Source organism: Protopterus annectens, chromosome 6.part1 (assembly GCF_019279795.1).
Source record: "Protopterus annectens isolate FY-2018-M chromosome 6.part1, PAN1.0, whole genome shotgun sequence".
Taxonomy (NCBI): domain Eukaryota; kingdom Metazoa; phylum Chordata; order Ceratodontiformes; family Protopteridae; genus Protopterus; species Protopterus annectens.
Window position 1 is genome coordinate 340,801,958 of NC_056738.1, and position 23,943 is coordinate 340,825,900.

Below are 23,943 nucleotides of genomic sequence, written 5' to 3' on the forward strand. Positions count from 1 at the left end.
GATGTATAAGATATTTCCCCAGCAGTAACTTGCACACATTTTGAGACTATGGACTAGAAATCATTTGCAATAGGAGTTTTGATTATATAGTCATGATTATCTTCCTAGATATTATAATGCATGACATTTACTACTGTAAATGTCACCTCCAGCCCTCTCCCTCTAGTGGCACCAGTAATACGCTAGCATGACAGCTTCATTTTCCTGCCAGAGCAATGCACATCATAAATGCAAAAGTAAACGCAGGGCAGCTCTTCTCTTCTCTGTAGTTTGCATCTAGGCAGCAGGGAACGGTAAATGATTTAAGATATTTCACAGTGGACGAGAAACCTAGTGGAAACTGGCCTGCCCCATTCTACCATTGTAATGAAAACTGTTCCTTTGTCCTGGAATTTCCATTAAATGCAGCTTTGTTTCTCCTGCCTGAAAAATTTGAACTTGTGACTGACGGCACTTGGATGTAAACTGCATCACAGTGTGGAATGAGTTTTGGTGAGCTGTACATTCAAATCAAAAATCAACTTTGTTAAAAAATATTATATGAATGTACACCTCAACAATGAATTTGTTAGAACAGATCATTTTAGAGGAGGTGATATAACGTGATTTTGAGTCATCTGGGAACTTTCAAAGGTTTTCTTCATCAGTACTTTAACCAACAAGGAATGCTAGCATTATCCACATGGTAAGTTGTTTTGAAGCCTGAATACCTACAAGAAAAGCTGAATCTTACATTTTGAAATGAAGTAGAAATACATATTAATGATTGTTTATCTTTATGGAGTCGGCTTAGCAATGCAAACTGTGAAAATAAGGTCTCAGTGTCTTGGCAATTAGTTTTTTGCAATGAACTGTTTAATTTTTAGGTTGTCATACAGGCCCTCATCTGGGCAGGCTTCCCTAGAGGTGAAATTCCTTGAGCTTCATTTGTCCTCTGGAAAAACCTCAAGAGGCAGAATGCCACCCATTGTTTTCCATGGGAAATCATACCTGGTGTAATTTCTAAGTGTGCACCAACAATGATTCACTTCTATTAGGGAGATTTTTCCCTTTTTCAAATTGGTGCAACTGTTCACTTGGTATATATAAGTTCGGGGGAGGGGGGCTTGTCCCAACATCGAGGGTGATGTCCCTGCAAAAATAGTTAAAGTTGATTTTTTTTGCTCTTTTGTTTGTTTGGACTTTATTTTTAGTGTTTCAGAAAATCAGGTTGTATTTTGATATTTTTTAGTAAAAAATATACTTTATTCAATTTGGAAATGTACTTTATTTGTTATTTGCTTTATGTTTGTTAAGCAGAGTAGTACAAATAAGAATAACACATTTTCAAGTAACTAAGACATAAGAAGAATAGCTCCACAGTAAGACATACAAGGAACTTTTACATTTCAGTGACATTTTATTCCAATAATCACATTTTGCCAAACCCAGCTCCACAAAAAAAAAAAAAAAAAATCCAGCTCCTGGAATCATATTGCATTATTTTTTCACTCTTTTTTAGACTTTCTGCCTTTCCCTGTGGTTATGCAATAATGAAGATAGAGGGGAAGTGTATGCTCTGCAAAAATATCTAAATAAACAATAAACTTGCTATGTCCTGCATTTTTGGTGGGTGTATTTCTACAACACATTTGCCATGTCTGCTTTGCACTTAACAGTTTGTGCATCAATTTCTCATGATGAATCTCATCTACAGTGGTAATTATAATTTATAATTCATTATATTGTGTAAAGGCAGGCAACTAAGTTACATATTACATTATAGTGCAGACTACAGCAGGCATTAATATCATACAATTATGTAGCACTAAGGATTACAACATCCTGTTGAACTACAGATAAATAATGGAAATTGGTATCATAGAGGAGAGCTGCATTGTATTATAGGGCATAAATATGCAGTAAAATAGGTATTTATGCTTTTTAATAAACACAAGGTATGTGAATGGGTTAGTTTTAGTACCAGTCCTTTCATCACCCAAAACACATTATTTTGGGAGGAGTTCACATATTTTACTTACATCTTCCTGTGGCTTTTAGCATCACAAAATGCCAGAAGATAGGGTAATTGGCATTTGATACAGCAATTCTACTTGGAGGGAAGACTACTGGGGAAGGAGGGGAAAACTTCTTGTTAGTGTGTGTCATTTGGGTACTTAGGTTATGGAGGCCAAGGAGGGAATTAGAGTGAAAAACAGAATGTAACATTATGCCATTTTTCTAATTGGCAGTCTGCACAAAGAGGGTTATATCAAATACAATAAAAAGTAACTACTTAAAAGTACTGAGCCGTTTTCAGACTAGAAATACGTAGAAGTAAACTGCTACTTACACATACAGTGAAATACCACAGTCTCTCTCTGGTATAATACTTGTTCTGAGAAATGAAACACAAGCAATTTACATTGATTTACACATCTGTAAATTACAGTTACGCCTCATTCTGTTTGCAAAATGGCACCTTTGACTTCAAATTTAAAATGGCATAACTTTGTTCAAGTTAAGAATTCCTGAAATGCTAAACGTTGGTAGCATATAGGCATATAATTATGCCACACAATCGTGAAATTTGGAATGTTGCACCTATTTTCCATGTTAAGAGTCACATACAGAAGTTCTGCATCTTAATTCTTTGAAAACTCAGTTTTTCTCTTTATTCTTCTCTAAAAGTCGATTGGTGCTACTCATTAGCAGATAATTCTCCTAAGTAGTTCTTAAACATTTTTCTGATCATTTATCTTAAAAAATGAAAATTCTGTTTTCATGAGGTGAAATGCATGAATTATATCCATGATTATTACATGTATTTTCTGGTCATCACCACTGACCATTCATTATACTTTTTCAGTGCATACATGTGTGTGATGTGTGTGTACTTGTGTGTATGCATGTATGTATGTTCATATATATTTATATGTGTGCATATGTTATATTATATATGTGTGTATACATTTATAGTTCTATAGTGATTCTTCAATGTAAATTAGGACTGAGATTCAATATATTAGACACAAACTATCACATTTCTCTACATTGAAAGTGTACCGTACAAAAGAAGTGTATTTGGAGGGGAAACAAGTCCCCATACATCCCCACACCCTCACAACTATAATATTGATATATAATATTATATATTAATATAATATTAACCCTGCATGACAAATCCCCATAATCCATTGTCACCTGATCTTAGTAAAATACCCTGAATATCATTCAGTAGTTATCTAAGAAAGGAGTGAACCATCCATTCCCCCTTTTGTAATACTGCAATTATCCTATAGAATGCATCATTAACTTAAAACTTTGTTTAAAAATTTATTTTTATTAAAAATAGATTGCATTCCAACAAGGTGCAGGAATTGTGTGTGTGTGTGTGTGTGTGTGTGTGTGTGTGTGTGTGTGTGTGTGTGTGTGTGTGTGTGTGCGTGTGTGTGCATGGAAAATTAAAATGGATCTAAAGTCACTTAATAAAGCCTACTGGCAGTATTATAAATTATAAACGATTTAATATAAGAAGAAATACAAGTTTCGGTTTATAGTATGAGAAGAAATACAAGTTTTGGTGAAAGGTGCTGTGGCCTGAAATGCCAAATTCCATGTAAATCTTGTTGTTTTCTTATATTTGTTATGTTCAGACAGTCTACATTTTAGATATTCCGGTATTTTTCTCTAGTAAAAATGTCTCTACTCGTTGGTAATATCAATAAGTATACAGAGCTTTGTTTTAGGCCATTCTTCTGTTTAACGCGTATATTTCTCAATGTCAAAAAATACATCAAGAATATACAAAACTAAAACCACTAGTGCCCAGTAGGTTTTTTTTTCTATTCACTGCATCATGAATAGCTGGGCTGGATAAATTAACCACAAATGATCAAGAAATGCTTTTTATCTGTAAGCGGCAATGTTCTAGTATAGTGGTCAGTCATTGCACAAAAAAGAAAAGCAATACAAAAATTTGATTGAAGGAACCACTTACCATAGCGATCTCTTCAGAACTGATATACTATAATATATATGCTATGAAATTAAAAGATAAACTTATTTCTAAGGCAGATAATAAATGGCACCTACATTATAATACAAAGAAGAGTGTGAGATATCATCATTTTTTATCTGTGTATTTCTACAATTGACCAAAGAACATTAAAAGCATATTTAAAATAAAACGCATCTGCAGTACTTCTATAGAACACTAACATAATCATGTTGAAAATATGGAACAGTAAATGGATAAGGTATCCCTGGCACACAAATGGCCAATGCTTATCTGGCTAGTCCATGAACAGCCACAGGAAAGCATAACTGTTTCCTGGTAAGAGTGTGACCACAACATATCCTCCACACAGGAGGCTGTGAGCCTCAACTAAATATACTCAAACCAGGTTGCAAAAATGCCAGAAAACTGCCCATGGCATCTGTGTCGCATGTGTTGGCATCAGTAGTTGTAATAGGATGACAACAAAAATAAAATGTAGCATTCTGAGCTCATAATAGGATTGTAAAGCTAAAATTCCTTTTTATTTAATACTGGTAACATTGCCAACTACCCAGTGAGTTTTGTGATTCATAGATTGTTGAGCTAATCAAGCACACCATGTGAGAATAAACCATGAAACAACATTCTAATTTGCTCTGTTATTTTTATCAACAAATAAAACTTTTAAATTTAAAGGCATTTATTTCAGAGAAATTAATAAAACTGTTTTAATTTGCATGCATACATGTTGTAAGAAGAAGACTGTATGGATTGTCTTGTCTGCCTTGTTGTTACATCTAGTATGCCAGAATTGTTCTTGTCAACCTTCTGGTCCTTTTATTCCACTTATCCTATATCTTCTTGAAAAAACTGCTGTTGATTAACAGTGCATTATCCCTACAAGGAAATTATTTCACATGTTTACTGCCCTCTCTGTGAAAAGGTATGTACCCGGGTCTAGAAAGTTGACCCTCCCAGCTATAATTTATGCTTTTCCCATATTTTCCTCAATCAGATCTGCTTACAATCTGCAGACATGAGTTTATACAGTTTTATATCACACACCCCTCTCATACTCCTTTTTCCCAATTAGGAGAACTCCTGGCTTTCCAGGATCTCCTTACTCTAGTGTCTTGTAGAGTGGCATGATGACTTCCCTGTCTTTGAAATCCATTGCATTTATTGGGCAGCCCATCATCCTCTTGGCCTTGGTTTCTGCTGTTAAAATTCCAACCAGCATCTGACTGCTGCTGACATGATAACCCGTAAACTCTTTTTATCCAGCGCCTGTAACATGACTCCCCTGTCTTACACTGAACTGCCATTTCCCAAATGCAGCAGCTTGCACTTGGTGGCACTGAACATTAGTCAGACCAGGCTTCCTCAAGTACTCTTTCTGAGGATCTAAGTTATTTACATGAATACAGAGAAAGCAAAAGAGAAACTTTTAAGATGGCTCATTCAATGCACAAAAAGGATGATTTGAAAGAAATTCCCATCCCCATACAAGAGACTTTACCATCCCTTATCATTATTCTTATAGGAATTAGCTCAGGGGTCATTCCAGATTTGAATTTAAAAGTTATGACCCCTTTTGACAACATTATTTCCCTCAAATTACCTACAAAACAGCTTAATAAAGTGGATTTCAGTCAAATCAGCCACTCCTATTTGCACAATAAATCCTATCATCCCCCCCCCCCCACATTACTTAGGTGTCAGCTACAAAGAATTTGATTCTGTTCTCCATTCACCTGTTAGGTTTGACACAGCTGAAGAGAATAGATTATAGGAACAATCCTACAATGTTGCCAAATTCATTGCCTTTTTCTTGGACTAGTCTCATATCACAGTTACTGTGTCCTTTTCATCAGGCCAGCTGTCCACATTACCTGTAGTTTATCACCCCCCTGATTCTTCAGATTCTCAACAAGCTATTGTGTGACACCGAGTCAAGAGCTTTACTTAAGCAGGGTGGAGATGGGACTCCAACTGGTTATCAAAATTAAATTAATGGTTACATAACTGTATCACTTTCTACAATGTTTGTATCCAATGAAACCTACTGGCAGGTCAGGAAACTATAAAATAGTGTAACAGCAGAGTAAAACGATGACAGCATATGGATAGCAACATAATGGCAAATGGGTTAACGCTGTTTGCACTGTACAGATATTGACCATTTGGACCTCAATATATTGTTCAAATGTTTACTTTTTTGTACAATACTGAAGCAATATCGGAAAATTTCCAGAAAGGAACTAGCCAGCCCATTTTCCTGACTGCACATCAGAGTTCCATTAATAGAATAGCAGTGTCCAGTCATTCAGTGGTATATCTACCTGGAGCATTATGGACTATTACTGTGCCAAAGGTTATATAACAGATATCAGATAAGTCTTTTTTTTTTTCTTGAGGTCACAGTGCAGCTTAAAAGCTAATATTGACAGCCTGTGTTATCATTCACTATTTCTGCAAAGATACAGTAAGTAATACTCTGAAACTTACATTAACAGCTGCTTATCAGCATGAATGTCCTTTAGTAATTTGGCCAAGTGTCCCCTTCCTGCAACATCAGGACTGTATATCAGAGCAGAAGAGAATGGAAGAAGGCTGCATTTGTCTTAATGTGTTGTAAAAAACATTTAGGCAGATAGCAGTTACAAAATTAATTTCAGAAGGAGACTTAAGTGCGTAACAAATGTATCTACTGATGGCTGTACATCAGGAATACCTTAATTTGCTGCCAAAAATGCATCCAGCTTCAGATCTAGTACAATTCCTTGAGGCAATGTTTACAAAATCACTGTAAGAACTACACTTCCCATATCGTGCTGGTGTGTGGGAACAACAGTACTAGGAAAAACACACCCAGCTATGTTTTCTCCCAGAAGTAATTCACCCAAATCCTCCATGAATCCAACCAAACATAGACCTCCACTAATCTAGTCCAAGATCACCACATCTTCACACTTTGCTTTCATCTAAGAGCTTAAGGGTTGCTTGCTTTCAGACAATGATTACTGCGGTACTGAGAATATTGTGTTTGACAGTCTCAATGTTTGGTCCAATTCATTTTATAACCTACATAAGTCTATTATCACATCAACAAAGCAGAACACACTGGATAACACCAGTCCCATAACTAAATCATTTCAAAATGCCTGGACCTTTGTTTATGCCTTACTTTATCATCGGAGGCCAGAAATGCCACAGAGTGAGTCTAAAATGGAAGACTGCAATTAAAACTCTATTTATAATACAAATTTCCATAGCTAAGGTATTTACAAAAAATTTAATAAATACAACATAAATACATTTAATATATTTAACAGCAAAATAAACTGACACAGTTTACGGGGAACAGTTGAATAAATATAACTCAATAAATCAAAATTAAAGCATCATTTAAGGTAGTATTAAATATACTGAATTTGAGACTGCCTATCAATAAGAATTTACTGAACTAAGCATAGCTAATCATACTGCAGAAATGTTTTAATATAAACAGTAATTTCTTCATAATCCATCAAATATATATTTTTTGTGTAAGAGGTTTTAACACCTGTGCTCCTTTTAATCCAAAGGTGTAGCCAGGCATATTTAAAAATAGTCTGCAAATACACACCATTTTTTTTTTATGCAAGTATGCCCTCACCATGTAAAGTGGGCTTTCTGATTCTAAAGTATGCAGTTTGGCTTTCTTTACTGTAGTATCGCTATATTAGTTAAGTTTAGGAAACTTACTGGTGGTGTGAGCTACACTTTTGGAGAAAAGGTGCTACATTCTAGAAGCAAGTGTTTAATTCTAAATCCTGAACACTGAAGTCCAATGTTCGCTGAAGTTTTATACCCAAAACTACAGTGGAGGAACTTTTTGTCAGTAAAATGTAGTAGAAATAAATGCCAACTAGCAAGCTTCTCCTGTGATGTCCCACTCTCATGTGTCATTGTATGGACTGCTTGCTGAAGCGTCTGAATAAACATCTCAAAAAAGTCATTTTCAGATTGATGATATACAGTTAATATTATCTGTCATACAAAAAAAGCAAAGAAAAGACATATGCCATGAAAACCTTAAATAAAAATGAAAATTCGCAGACCCTTTCATCTTTAATTACAAAATGCTATTTTTCAGAAAAAAACATTTTCAGAAGTTTTATTTTATAATTAAAGGTGAAAGCAATACAAATACTAAGCATGTATTGTCAATTTGTGCCTTTTTTTTTTTTTTGTCAGATTATGTTTTTCTTGAGGAAGGCATGGAAGACTTTAACCATGGACTAACTTTCTGGCATGTCTCGAAAGATGTGGAAGACCTCCATGGGAAGGACAAACAGCATTTTACAGGCGTCTGAAGTAATTCTGAAAAGGATGCATATTTAAGTGTATTTATTGACTACCAGTTTTTACGGGATCTGTTAAGTGCACATGGATAATGGTCAATGACTGTGTGTATCTAGTTGCACATCAGCAGTAAAAAATACTTCTGCCAAGTCAAAAAAGTTGCTTATTTTAAGTATGAGGATGTCTGTTTACATGACTGTGTATATATATATATATATATATATATATATATATATATATATATATATATATATATATATATATGTGTGTATGTGTGTGTGTGTGTGTGTGTGTGTGTGTGTGTGTGTGTGTGTGTGTGTGTGTGTGTGTGTGTGTGTGTGTGCGTGTGCGTGCGTTTCCATATCCATGCAAAGTGAAGGCTCAATCCGCTTTTGTAAAGTGAAAAATACATTTTGTGATATTTAAGTAGGGTTCAAGGATTTTATTGTCATTTAAGGAGAATTGCTGTGCTGGTAACGGATAGCCCGTATTCCAGAATTCTTTCTCTTGCACAAAGGTCTGACTGTATTTCAGGAGTTTGTGACTCTGTTCAGGAATTCATCTGAAATAATTCTGAATGCTTTGAGAAAGCAGCTATAAAGGCTAGTTATATCTTCCCTAGAATGACCTGGAAAAGTTATAGCAGATCTATTACCAGGAACTTGGGTGCATTCTCAGGGATGAATAGATGTACCCTTGGGCATATTTTGTGCCCACTTATACTAGCCAGAGCTCTTTGTCAGTTTTTGCATGCTCTGTTCACTTCTTAGGTATCTGATATAGCTGCCTGCTAGGACACAATGCCTTCATTTTAACTGACTAATATATAACTCTTCCTTCAGCTGCAGCTGCTGCTTTATAGACCATTAATCCACAAGTGATATAAACATTGTTCTCCACTGACAATAAGGGGTGAATCTCACTAAGTATGTCTTCATACCCCTGTGGTAATGTCACATCATTCTGCAGGGGCAATAGCAGGAAGCTTTCCATTTGGTTAAGTAAGAGTATATATATTGGTTCATCATATACAGGTCCTTCATTACGAAACTCCAGAGGAAACTATAAAAGCCATCCAGATTCCCATGAATCAAGGTCCACCTAAACTGAATATCATAACTATGTCTTTCCAGGTATAAGAGTCATGACACTGCATATATGCAGTGGTAATGCATGGCTCTGCTTTTGTGAGCATTGAGCTATGGTCTCTCTGTGGTAGCTAAACTTTCTTTCACACCCCCATACGTGTGCTAGTTGAATAGTTTCAAACCTTAACCCTTGGACAAGCAGTCTCTCTCAGTCTAATTGTGCTCCACTGCTGAAACATATGTGGATTCCAGTTCAGCAAGCTGTTCCCCACCATCTGACATTGCATATAATGTGACAGCTCCGCATCCACATACTGAAGTAGCACTGGTAAATTTAACTGGTAGGCATTGTTCACAGTGAGTGTGTGTAAGCACTGCACCACATGTAATAACCCTTTGAGCTTCCTGGAAACCATTTTTACATGCCTCTGTCAATAACCATTGCACATACCCCCCCCCCCACACACACACACACACACAGAAACTGACTTGGGGATATGGCAACACTGTCAGTTTTGAAAAGACTCAGCAATAATAATTAAGAGACCAAAGGATAGACTAGTAATAGTGCTACATCTTTGGAGCTTGGGGCCTTCAAAACTTCACGAATCTTATTTTGGCACTTGCAGCCATGATGTATCCACAATGCATAATAGTTGACTTATAATAACTCATAATTGTAATGCTTTACATGAAATGTTCGACCCTACTGCGTAAGACTTCTCAACACCTTCTGTAGATTCTCCTGGTGTGCATTGCCATTGGCTGGCCAAAATACTCTACAGGAAATGATCCATGGTCCTCTGCCAGACTGCTTGAGGTGGATGCTGTCCACTAGTCTATTCTAATGAGAGGGTTTTTCATGTGTGGTTATGGTTAAAAGCACTTTAGAATCTTCATCAGTTTATACGGGAAGGTGTGCCTTGGTCGTGGTCACCTGTCTAAATTACTTATCACCTGTCACTTTTGCATATCCTTGATTCTTGATGAGGAATGATGTTAGAATGGTATTAGGGGATGCACAAGACAGTGAAAGTGGAAGCATGGTCTCTGCTTTCATTAAGAGTAGAATCAACCAGAGACTGAAGAAAGGAAATTGTTTTGCCTATTTATCTGTCTGTGGCTTTTTGGTGAAGTTAAAGTAGAATTAATTAATGTAAAAAAGGTGTGGGAATAGAAGTCCCAAACATAGGAGATGTAGAGGGAGTCTGTCTTCCTTCTCAAGACAGTTTGTAACTGTTATCATTCACTAGTGACAGCAGTCCCTGAAACCAGAATTTGCTTTCTGCTTTCGCTGCTGTGAGCTTCGCTATTTTACCATTCAAAATTCTTCTCTGTAATTGTTCAGTCTGTAGCACCGGGTATTGTTCTGTTCACATGAAGTGGTTAATGTGTAAATAGAATCAGCATATGGCCTAAGTGCCCCATAATCATTGGCTACTGAAAGAACCACAGTTGCCGTATGGATCTAGTTCACATTCCTAGAATCCTTGGTTTTCCCATCCATTCAGTTCTGCTTTAAAGTTTGATGTAAACATATATGGCACAGGTCATGCCTCATGAAATTTGGGAAGAATGTTATCAGCAAGCTTCACCTTTTGCTTTCTTCAGTGAGCCATTCCCATTATGAATCACAGGTGTAAGCTGTTCTAACATCATATAGCACTCTGTAGAATAACATGCTATATCTATCATAGTAAGGACACAGAGATCATGTCTGTAGAAACAAAAGATTCATCTTATTAACAGCAAAATCAAATAAAATTTGAACCTTCACAATTTGCTGGCAAATTGTCAGCATGTTAATTCACTGTTGAGTGGAAACAAAATTTAACCAAACCTATTCATAAGACGTGATCTTATATTTGATTTCTGTTGGGGTATACATGCAAAGAGGTGTGGCAATAAGGAACTTAAATACTTTGTAGGTAGAGCATATATAATGAGTAACATATATTTTTCCTGTGCTACAAGCAAATTGTCCAGTAAAGAAAATAAGACGATGTCCCTTGAATAAAAATGCTCTTGCAAACCCCGATGCAGTTCAAGTGACGTGTCTTTATTTAAACAGAATGTATAAGAAAAGCCCTCATGCACACATGCACTTAAGGAATGTTAACTACAGAAATATAAAGATTGATAATAACCCTCTGGATATGTATGACTATGTATTTTTCAAGTTTTCTGTCATCATTGTTATCTCCGTGCATATGAAATAACAGTTTAGTATAACTATATATAGCATTTTGCTGTGTAGCCATACCTCTCAAAGTCTTATAGCAGGAAATCTGGACAAAGCTATAAATAATGGGGGACAAGTCCCAAAAAAGGCCCCAAAATAGGGACAATTTTTAAATATTGCTCTTACAAATTTAGAAAGTTGATAGAATAACAGGTTTTGCATCAACATGAATTTTCTGAGGGGTATAAAGTCTGAATCTCAAATGTATGTCATTATTTTCTAACAGCAATCCTCAATGGTTTGCCAGAAAAACACAATTTTATGAGGAGAAGACTAAAAATATGAGGCAAAACTGGAATTCTGTGAAAATCTGTACACCTGAGAGGTATGTGCATAGCAGGAAAATATATAAAGCCTGTGTGCACGACAGAATTACAGGCATTTCATTTATATTCACACTGAAGTTGTTCCTTTGGGATTGGTGCAAAAGTAAATAATAGTTGTTCTTGCACAACCAACATGTTCTGCCCTACAACTGCTGTTTATTACCTAAGGCTTAATATTCTTTTTGTTATAAACAGCTCTCTGGTTCAACCTCTCATAGTCAACTGTGTTTGTTTGGCATACAACACTATAGTTGTGCCTCACCTACTTTTAAGAACCCATTTCTCTATAAATTCTCATTTCATATGATTGCAAAATGGAGCTCTCTTTTTGTTAGTACCTGCTCAGCATGCAATGAAACTGGAAAACAGTACAGATTTCTCTTGCCGAAAACCTAACTCCAGAATGGCATGGCTGAATAATTACAATACAAATACTATTCCTCTCTGAACAGCCAACATTCTTAACCGATATGCAAAAATACATACCATTGCATAATTAAACACCATTCTATGGGACTGCTCTATCCCTGTAGTTCACTTTCCCATACCCATGGACACAGCCATTCACTGCCACATACCCATATCCCCTTCTGTATGATTCCCTTTTACCTAATTTGTTTATTAAGGATTGCGAAAAGGATGCCCAAAAGGGACTGTTGACCAGCTACACAGGAATAGATCCATGCCCTACATTTGTGTTCAATACCAAAAACAAGGAATTGCTGATTATGTTCAGTAAAATGACAAGCAAGACTGATTAGAAATGCTACAACCATCAACTCATTGTTTTTGGCATTAAACATGAACTTATGATGTGGATCTATTCCCGTGTAGCTGGTTGACAATCCCTTTTGGGTATCACTTTTGCAGTTCTTAGCGTTTTGTGGATTCCTTTGTCCATTTTTCGTGGATTCATTTCTGAATTAGCTGATCAAGCAACTGGTACACCCCATTGTAAAACCTAGTCCACCTGTGCCTAGGTATGCAGTGGGGCAGGCTGTTCCTATCTATGTCTAAATAGGCTTCAAGTCTGGAGGAAATGTTTCACCTAGCCCACCTGTGCCTAGGTATGCAGTGAGACAGGCTGTTCTTATCTATGTCTAAATAGGCTTCAAGTCTGGAGGAAATTGTTCACCTAGCCCACCTGTGCCTAGGTATGCAGTGAGGCAGGCTGTTCCTATCTCTGTCTAAATGGACTTCAAGTCTGGAGGAAATTGTCACCTAGCCCACCTGTGCCTAGGTATGCAGTGAGGCAGGCTGTTCCTATCTATGTCTAAATGGGCTTCAAGTCTGGAGGAAATTGTTCACCTAGCCCACCTGTGCCTAGGTATGCAGTGGGGCAGGCTGTTCCTATCTCTGTCTAAATGGACTTCAAGTCTGGAGAAAATTGTCGCCTAGCCCCACCTGTGCCTAGGCATGCAGCAGGGTAGATTGTTCTCATCTATGTCTAAATGGGCTTCAAGTCTGGAGGAAGTTGTTCACCTAGCCCACCTGTGCCTAGGCATGCAGTTGGGCAGGCTGTTCCTATCTATGTCTAAATGGGCTTCAAGTCTCCACCTGTGCCTAGGTATGCAGTGGGGCAGGCTGTTCCTATCTCTGTCTAAATGGGCTTCAAGTCTGGAAGAAGTTGTTCACCTAGCCCACCTGTGCCTAGGCATGCAGTTGGGCAGGCTGTTCCTATCTATGTCTAAATGGGTTTCAAGTCTGAAGGAAATTGTTCACCTAGCCCACCTGTGCCTAGGTATGCAGTGGGGCAGGCTGTTCCTATCTATGTCTAAATGTACTTCAAGTCTGGAGGAAATTGTTCACCTAGCCCACCTGTGCCTAGGTATGCAGTGGGGCAGGCTGTTCCTATCTCTGTCTAAATGGACTTCAAGTCTGGAGGAAATTGTTCACCTAGCCCACCTGTGCCTAGGCATGTAGTGGGGCAGGCTGTTCCTATCTCTGTCTAAATGGGTTTCAAGTCTGAAGAAAATTGTTCACCTAGCCCACCTGTGCCTAGGCATGTAGTGGGGCAGGCTGTTCCTATCTATGTCTAAATGGGCTTCAAGTCTGGAGGAAATTGTTCACCTAGCTCACCTGTGCCTAGGTATGCAGTGGGGCAGGCTGTTCCTATCTATGTCTAAATGGGTTTCAAGTCTGGAGGAAATTGTTCACCTAGCCCACCTGTGCCTAGGCATGCAGTTGGGCAGGCTGTTCCTATCTATGTCTAAATGGACTTCAAGTCTGGAGGAAATTGTTCACCTAGCCCACCTGTGCCTAGGTATGCAGTGGGGCAGGCTGTTCCTATCTATGTCTAAATGGACTTCAAGTCTGGAGGAAATTATTCACCTAGCCCACCTGTGCCTAGGTATGCAGTGGGGTAGGCTGTTCCTATCTCTGTCTAAATGGGTTTCAAGTCTGAAGGAAATTGTTCACCTAGCCCACCTGTGCCTAGGTATGCAGTGGGGCAGGCTGTTCCTATCTATGTCTAAATGGGCTTCAAGTCTGGAGGAAATTGTTCACCTAGCCCACCTGTGCCTAGGCATGCAGTTGGGCAGGCTGTTCCTATCTATGTCTAAGTGGGTTTCAAGTCTGGAGGAAATTGTTCACCTAGCCCACCTGTGCCTAGGCATGCAGTTGGGCAGGCTGTTCCTATCTATGTCTAAGTGGGTTTCAAGTCTGGAGGAAATTGTTCACCTAGCCCACCTGTGCCTAGGCATGCAGTTGGGCAGGCTGTTCCTATCTATGTCTAAGTGGGTTTCAAGTCTGGAGGAAATTGTTCACCTAGCCCACCTGTGCCTAGGTATGCAGTGGGGTAGGCTGTTCCTATCTCTGTCTAAATGGGTTTCAAGTCTGAAGGAAATTGTTCACCTAGCCCACCTGTGCCTAGGTATGCAGTGGGGCAGGCTGTTCCTATCTATGTCTAAATGGGCTTCAAGTCTGGAGGAAATTGTTCACCTAGCCCACCTGTGTCTAGGCATGCAGTTGGGCAGGCTGTTCCTATCTATGTCTAAGTGGGTTTCAAGTCTGGAGGAAATTGTTCACCTAGCCCACCTGTGCCTAGGCATGCAGTTGGGCAGGCTGTTCCTATCTATGTCTAAGTGGGTTTCAAGTCTGAAGGAAATTGTTCACGTAGCCCACCTGTTCATAGCTATTCTCACTCTCAGAGTGCTGGTTCTCCTAGCTGAACAACATACAGGTCAGCTGTGTACTGCTTATCAACATATTTGATTGTCCATTACTCATTGAATAATAATGTTATCTCATACATAAACTGCTAAAATCAGTTCTACAGCCCTCAAACCTATATTTTGAAAAATTTCTTGAATTATTAGTGTTACTAGTACAGTACTGAATCAGTATATAGCTTTGGTGAAATAATTTTCTATTTCCTCACATACCAGACAGATGATACTCTTAGATATCAGAAAACACTATTGTTATTTACTGGAATGATATATTTATTAGACTTTATTACCATGGTAATCTGATATTTCAGTGGTGCTGGGCTCAGCTCCAGACAGAAATACTTCTAAAACAATACTTAGGCCTCCACCAAGATATGAGATTAAGTACAAAACTGAAAGTATTTTCAAAAGCATAAATTTACTTAATTTCTAACTCTTCTGTATAGTATTGTATAAGTATTAGCTAACAAGATGCTAGAGTGAGATCCTTCAAGCAAAAAGACCCAGCAGATTGTATTATGAGGAAGCCATGAAATAGCAAATCTAAAAGATTTATCCTTGTCCTAAATTTTTTTTTAACATTTTGTTTACCGAGAAAGTCCGACTTGGAACAAGCCAATTTTCAGCAGAGGCCTGCGGAGAAACACTCCAGATGCATGTCTTTGTGATGTAGGAGGAAACCAGAGCACCCTGAGGAAACCCACATGAATGCAGGGAGGACATGCAGACTCTGCACAGAAGGCACCCCAGCCGAGAATCAAATGAGCAAACTTCTTGCTGTGAGGTGACAATACTAACCACTGCACCATTGCACCTTCCTTTTTACTGTATTGGAGAAAGAAACACTGCCGACAACAGCAAATGGTCTTAACGGCATACCCTGCCAATGTCTTAAAGAAACTAAATTTTCTTGACTTTCTATTGCAGTAATGTATTTCACAGAAGAGAGACAAAAGGGAGAGGCTACTAAAATCAGCTAGCTGTCAGTACAGAGGTGCAACAGTGCCATGACCTCAGTTGAGTAATGCATTTAAAGTGACAGAAATACCAGAACGAATAACAGTACATTGCTGAATATGTACAAACTACAAATAATACTACCTTCAAGCTGAAATAAAATAAACTACCTTCCCACTGCAAAAGAGGAGGGGATAATTGATAATGCATGAGAAGTCTCAAAAATGCTCTAAAACACTGAAAATCATGAAAACTCCCAAAATACTTATTCAGAGACTGAAAGAAATTACAGGCCGTGCAGTTTGAAAGTGAAACGTTGTAATATCAGAATGCGGTATTGCTTCTGTGACTTTAACTACAAAAGTATTGCATGTAATGAAAAAATAAATTAAGAAATCATATACATGCATAAAAGACAGGTTATACAAGAAGGAGTCCAGTTGACTGCATAGGAGGTACTAATTTAAAAGGGAAAATTATGGAGATACCAATCATTACCTGTATATCTGAGAAGGCTTATATAGAATTGCTAAGGTAAAAGCAGACTCCACCCCCGATGGTTGCTATGGCAGTAAATGTGAATATAGGGTTGTTTTGTGAATGTGTAGCAACAACAGTCCAGGGGAGAACATTTGGCCTAGAGAGTATTGCTGTCGTAATATTGTTGGATTTCTCACTAGAAACAGTAACAGAAAGATGAACATTTGCCTCACTAAGACATAAAAGTAATTAAAAGGTCATACTATAGTTGTGTTCCAGCCATCTTAAAGTATATATGTCAGCTTATAGATGTATTGTGAGAAAATAAATCAGTAACTGAAATTAAGGTAACAGTGATACAAATAGCAGACTTAAAAGCCAAATGTATTTTCCCTTTCTACAGAATGGTCTTTTTTTAAAACCTTATAGGGAATAGGCCTCAAACTACACTTTGACATCTCAGTGTTATGTCAAATATAGTCGCAGAGTACCAACATTACAGCTCAAATTCTTCAATGGATACTTACAGTTTTATATCCTTTAAAGCGATCAGTGTTGTGTGTTCTATTGAAATAGGTGAAGGACAGCATATTGTAAACAAACCAAAGTAAGGCACGGAAGTCCAAACACAGTTACATTATGGTGAACTACTAAAGTAATTATCATCTGCATTAGTTATGTCAAGAATGAATGAATGCCTAATGAATAATAATGAATGCAATACACTGGTGAAAGGATCCTATGTTACCGGAGCTTTTTGATAGATACATGCAGTATAACATGCCTCTAGTTGACGCACCAGATTTACCAATACATTCAGAAAATGTTTAAGCATAAATTTGTGTAACAATTTACAGTACCTTATTATTCATCTAAAATAATAATGAAAAATGCTGGACTTAAAGAATACACCAGACAATCAGGCAAAACAATGCATAACCAGATGATAAGTCATTTCAGACACATGCATACTTTTCAGATTATCAGAGCGTCATTAAGGATATTGGAACAGTTTTTCAGAAGGTGGATACAAATGAAGAAATCATTTAGAGGACGTTAGAGTGCATTAAATAAAGAATTGGATTACTATAAGGAAGGCTTTCTTGATCCAGATCATTTTACACGTGGAGCTCTTCAAAATACCTTTATAATATATGAAAGTATAGCAATTCCCTGCCACTTGCTATACCATATTTCTTTTAAATCCTGAAAGTTTTTTTTTTTCATTGTTAGAGTATATATTTGCATCTACATGCATAACAAAGTTTATAAAGAACCAGGAAGTTGGGGCATTTCTGTGGTTAGTACATGATATTTTCATTACTGAGATAGACTGGTATAGATGAGATCGTTCATTGGGACCATGTTAAATGAATACAACTATGTGCAGTTTATTAGAAATGCCATTTTCTGTTTTGGGTAAGATTGCTAAATGAGGCTGTGCAAATAAGATTTATGATAAATGACTGAAACATTGAAAATCATCGCTAAGATTATTACTATATCCTCCCCAAAGAGATGCATAAATTAACTTTCTGGCAGTGTTATAGTACTCCATTTGAAATGAGTAGAGATTTTTTTATTCCAACCCATGGCTAGATTAGGGAAACCTGATATGTTACTATCTGACTCCTTGCGCTGTTTGAATCTGACAGACCCAACTAAAAAACAAAATGTATTGTATGTCACAGCAATGCCTGCAGTTCACAGCCAGGTGCACTAGAGTTCTACAAATAGGAAAAGACGAAAGGGGCACAAAGTACTTGCTGACAAGTTCAGGTTGTGTGCTCCACAGAGACACAGATAAGGATGGTGTGAGGCTGTCCGTTGAGTACAGACAGTTTGCTGCAGCAGAGTGTCAGGTAGCTGCGCATCAGAATTCTTTTGGATAAAAGAAAATAGATAAAAAAGATAATTTTTTCATAAATTAAACACAACTGTAAAACAATTCAGACTACCTATTTTTCCTGTTAGGAAATATTCATTTTGTTGAAATTTCATTTTAACCACATTTATTATTCTGCTTTCAATACGTACTACAAGCATTTGTTGATGAATGTAAAGTACAATACAAATATTTATAAAGCTTTTATAGACAATGTCCCAATAATTCTAGAAGGATTGCACAAAAAAGAAGGAACTAGTTGGGGCCGTATATGCATTTCAGTGCCCGAGTCCCAGCTGCTTGAAAGACACTATCTCAAAACCAGGGACTCCAATATCCTGCAGAAGACTACTTGGGCTGCTAATCAGACTTGAATGATGAGCTTGGACAAGGTGCGGCAGCTGTGTGAAGAAAGCCGAGCTGCCACACCTTGTCCAAATATTGTATTCAGTGTCGAGCACAGTAAGTGTGGTGGCTGTAGGAGGGAATGGAAGGCAGTGAGAGTGCAGCAACTGAGGAATTTTTGGTTTCTGGAGCAGAGCAGAAGAGCTGTTTTAGGGTTAGGGATAAATCGGGGACTTTTGGTTTAGGCAGCAGAAGTTGAGTTTTACAGTTGGTGTTAAGGAGCAAGTGTTCAGTTTAGGATTAGGGACTGGGAGAGAGGCTTGGAGTTAGAGTTAGCGATTGGGTAAGGCTATACAGCCTACTAGAGTTAGGTGGTGGGAAGACCAAGGCTAACGCAATTGTCATTTAAAGCAAGTGACAGTGAGCAATATTCTACTTTCAATACTTACAGCAGTAGATAAAATGACATAGGTTAAGGTGGGAAAGTTACCTCTCTGTCTTGGAGATTACTAATATTGTCCTGCAGGACGCCCTCTCTGTCAGTTTCTTTAGACTACTGTTGGGTATGAAAGTAATAAATGAACACTGTATAAACAAATAGCCTGATAAAGCAAATTGGATAATATAATTATTTCAATAAAACATGCTTAAATAGTCCAAGACTGACTACAGAAAAATGTAAATCTGGGGGATACTAATGACCTCACTGTATTGTCAGTATCAGTAGTTTGAAAACTAGTAAAATGACATGCATTATAACTGCAAAGTAAACGCTCAGATAATAAAAAACACACCCTTATCAAATCTGTGAAATAAGTGGTATGCATTAAGTTTTTAACTAGCAGGCATATATAAGTCAAAAGAACATATCATTTAGGTCCTGCATTTTTCAACATCTGTATTAACAGCTTAAGTAACACCTGCCATAGAGATGATATATTTTTATAAGAAAGCTTAAGTAACCTGAAGTAAATGTAGTTGTTTTTCAAAAAAATGTAAAACTTGTCATTTTCACAAACTCATGCAGAATGTAAAATGTGTAAAGCCGTCCAAGATTAAAATGTGCACATGTGTGGGTAAATATAAAAAAATATATATATTTATTATATTTTTTGTCAGTTTTGTTAGAACTTTGAAGCTGATTTTAAAATAGGCTTGCATCGAACTCTCTTCCTCCTATGCCTACTATTTAAATTCAACGTTTTTTTTTTTGGCAGTGGAACAGAACAAAGCAAATCTTCAGAAAGTGGTAATAGTAGGACCATTTAGTTGCTAGCAATAGTGTTTTTTCTGATTGCCAGGTTTTGTTCAAAAGTTTTTGTATTGTACATAATATGTGCAGTTTTGTATGCATCTTATTTTTTTAAGCCACTGCCTAGTTTTATTTTAAGAATCTTGTTTAACTTCAACAGCTAATGGATAATTTTCTATCTATTACTCATAAAGGTATATTTACAGAACTGATAAACTGATAACTGGTGGCATTCTCCTTTTGAAAAAATACTGCTTTAGCCATAGCTATCAATTCATTGCATTACAGCTGGCTTATTTTAAGAGTAGACAGTGATTGTTCATGCTGTGCTAAATCGGTCTACCTGGTGGCATAGGGGTCTCCTAAAGTATGAAAAGGGGATGCTGTCATAAGAGAAGCATCTGGGAATTTGGGGAGTTGGCATAATGGTTGAGGTCTTTGCCTCACAAACACAAGGTTCAGGGTTTGATTCTCACTTAACTATGTCCATTATGGATGGAGGCAGTCCATAAAATGACTCATGGCTGCAACACCCAAAGACCCACTACTGCACTTCTACCCCATTCCAGATCTGCAGAATTAAGATATAATACTGTCATTTCCTGGGTATTATTGGCTGGGCTTGTAAAGGCTCTTGTGGCATTAGTCTAGTAATCACCTATGACCTAATGATGTGTGCTAGCATGCACCTGTCTCAATTACTTACGTAACAACACAATGTCTAAAACATTGAAAATCGTAACTTGTATTACTTTATACCAGCAATCAGATGCATAACATAAGAGCTGTTACATCATGATTTTTCATAATATTACAAATGGATGTCTGTGGTAATAAATGAAATATCTGTTATCTCTGATTTTAGAAATGACTTTCATGATCAGTGGCAATTCATGCAATGAGTTCCCTTATCAAACAATAACATATATTTCATTTATTGCACCCTAGACAAGTACATATTTCATTCATCTACTTTTTGTGATGCTTTTTGTGCACAGCACTAGTTCCAGTTGATATTGTACAAGTTTTGGAAGTATCACTGATGCATTGGACTAAGGAGTTGGTGATTAGAAATCATATTTATTTTTTGCTTTTGTTTTATTTATTACTTTCAGGTATTTATTACATTTTAGTCTGTTTAAGCTATTATTTTCTTGTTTATTTATTATGTCTTGTGTTGGAGTTCACTATAGATTTCTTTAAAAGATAGGTATGCATATACGATTGTACTTTTTTGTCATATTTAAGAAGTTTTAATTACTTTCAGACTGAAGTATTAGGCAATGCTTTGTTTTAATTTGTTTGTTTTATTTATTTAATTATGTATTTTTCATGTTTATGTGTTGTACTTTAAAGGCGGGTATAGGTCTGGGTATATGTAGATGTAAAATACATTTTAAAATGTATGTTGTGTATATATATGTATATGCATATTTGTCTTCCTTGTTTATTGCTGAGCTTAGTTGTCATATTTCTGGTTGTGAATGTTTTTATATGTATGGATGGGTGTGCTTTAAGTGTGAATCTGTGTTATATGTGTTGGCTTGTGCTGTATTTCTGTATTAATGTGTTTTGTGGAGATTTTTGCACTTATTCTATAATTCTAATGCTAATGTTGTTGATAGCAAAACCATTTGTCCTGGCAGCAGTGAGTCTTAAATTTTGAGTTGGACCTTATTGTTTTTAGCACTACCTACATTAACAAAGTTTTATATAGCAGCTCAGTGGACTAGTATGCAAGAGGTTTTCTCAACAAGATTTCTTACTGTTTTACAAAGCATTTAAACATAGGTTGCCTTCTAAGTTCAAGAAAAAAAAATCATTGATTGGTAAGTATCAAAGAGAAGTTTGTATTACCTTGCATTACATCACATGACATTACATTACATCACATGACATTACATTACCTTACATTACATTACATCAGTTACATTACCATGAACCTATTCTAAGCTGGACCTGGATATTTATGTTTTATGCAATTACTCTATTTGAGAAACTGTGCTTTATTTTTTTAAGTACTCTACAAATTCCTTAGGTTGATTCTTTTATTCTTATTTAATTAGTACACATTCTCATTGTATATGTTTTCTACCTAATGGACCACTTTTTGTTACACATTGACAAAATGTAATAAAAAGAAATGTAACAAAACATACAGAGCATGTACATTTTCACCATTTTAACTATGTAATTTGTTCTCACTTAATATAAATTTTAAAAGCATATAAGGGAACATGAAGAAACGTTAGGGAATAAATAATATAGCACCCTATGAAAAAAGTCTCCCTTTCTGTTTATAGTTATGTTCTAGAATATAGACCCCATTATATAACATATATCTAAAATTGCATGTTTATTACTGAAAGTGTATATTGTTTGCAACTACAGAATAGCTGTTAAAACATTTCATACTACTAACACATTCTAGCAATTTCTAAATGCAGTGCTAATTATAGCACCAAGACACAGAGGGATATATGTGTGTGTAAGTGTGTGTGTGTGTGTGTGTGTGTGTGTGTGTGTGTGTGTGTGTGTGTGTGTGTATGCACACACACACACACACGCATACACACACACACACACACACACACACACACACACACACACACACACACACATGCATAAACAAACTCATATATATTGGGCATTCGTAATAACATGAATTTATAGTTACACATGATTGAGAGAGAGTTAAATTGCCAGTTCTAGAAGCTAGTTTTGATATGTTACTGCATGTTACTGAATAAAACAGAAGTACATTATTTAAATAATTTAGATAGCATCTAAGGCATTGTCAGAACTTCGTAATTAATGCAATTTAAAATATGTTTTTGGTGATAAGTGTAAGAGTGAAAACATATATGTCATGCTTAGAGAGCAATGCTATTGATGACGTATTCTCTGATGTTAGAGCTTGACATGACTCACATATGTAACTGCATTTACATGTTGCTGACATCTTAATGCAATGGAGCTTGCTTTGTCACTTGTAATGTGCTTTGTTGTGGGGCAGCAGGACTTTGAGAAGACAGAAATGTTGGCTTTATTTATTTTTTTATTCTGTAAATTTTTCTATTTCTCTGAGTTTATGTGACCTCAATCTTATTTGCAGTTAGTTGTCTACAGCTGGTGGTATTTTGCAAAGTGACTTGTTAACACTGCAATCTTGTTGCAATTAGCCATTACATTTGCAATAAGACATGAGATTTCATCACACCTGTTAACTTTTTACCACAAGAATTCTGGAAAAGCAAAGAAATTGGGATCAAAGGCCCAATTTCAGGGACAGAGTTTAAACATTGATCTTATAAACATTAAAAGTTGATAGAATAACAGATTTTTGAATTAGCATGAATTTCTGATGGATATGAAGTCTGAAACTCAAATGTCTGTTACTATTTAGTGACTGCAATCATCAATGATTTGCTAGAAAACTAGAAGTTTTATGAGGGACAGAACAAAAATACGATTCCAAAATCTAGACATTTTGCAAAAGACTTGACAGGTGCATGTTTCATGGTAGATCCTGAGCTAGTTTTCACTATTTACAAAGCAGATTACTTATTTATTATTTTTTATTTATTGACATTTGTTAACCGGGTTGGTCCAGCTGGGTTTTTGGCCCGTTTTCAGTGGAGACCCGAGGAGAAAAGCTCCAATACAGATATATACAGGCATAAAAAGGTAACAATTTCAATAGACATATGATGAGATGTGGAAAAAAGAAGAAGAGAAAAAAAATAATAATACAAGAACACTACAGATACAGGTGAAAACATGCAAACTGTTTACATTATGTAAACTATATGTTTACAGATTAGAGATTTTGTACATATTTACATGCAGATTCATTGATCAAATGAGAAGAG

At 36.6% G+C, this 23,943-nt stretch overlaps 1 protein-coding gene across 1 annotated transcript in view; it reads left to right on the forward strand.

Moving 5' to 3' along the window:
* Nucleotides 1-230: 230 nt before the first annotated feature.
* Nucleotides 231-23,943, forward strand: part of LOC122805544 (transcriptional-regulating factor 1-like) — a 544,032-nt gene continuing 520,319 nt past the window's right edge. Inside the window, exon 1 of the mRNA XM_044075759.1 lies at nt 231-685. The gene's annotated coding sequence lies outside the window, so the exon portion shown is untranslated. The remainder of the gene's footprint in view (nt 686-23,943) is intronic.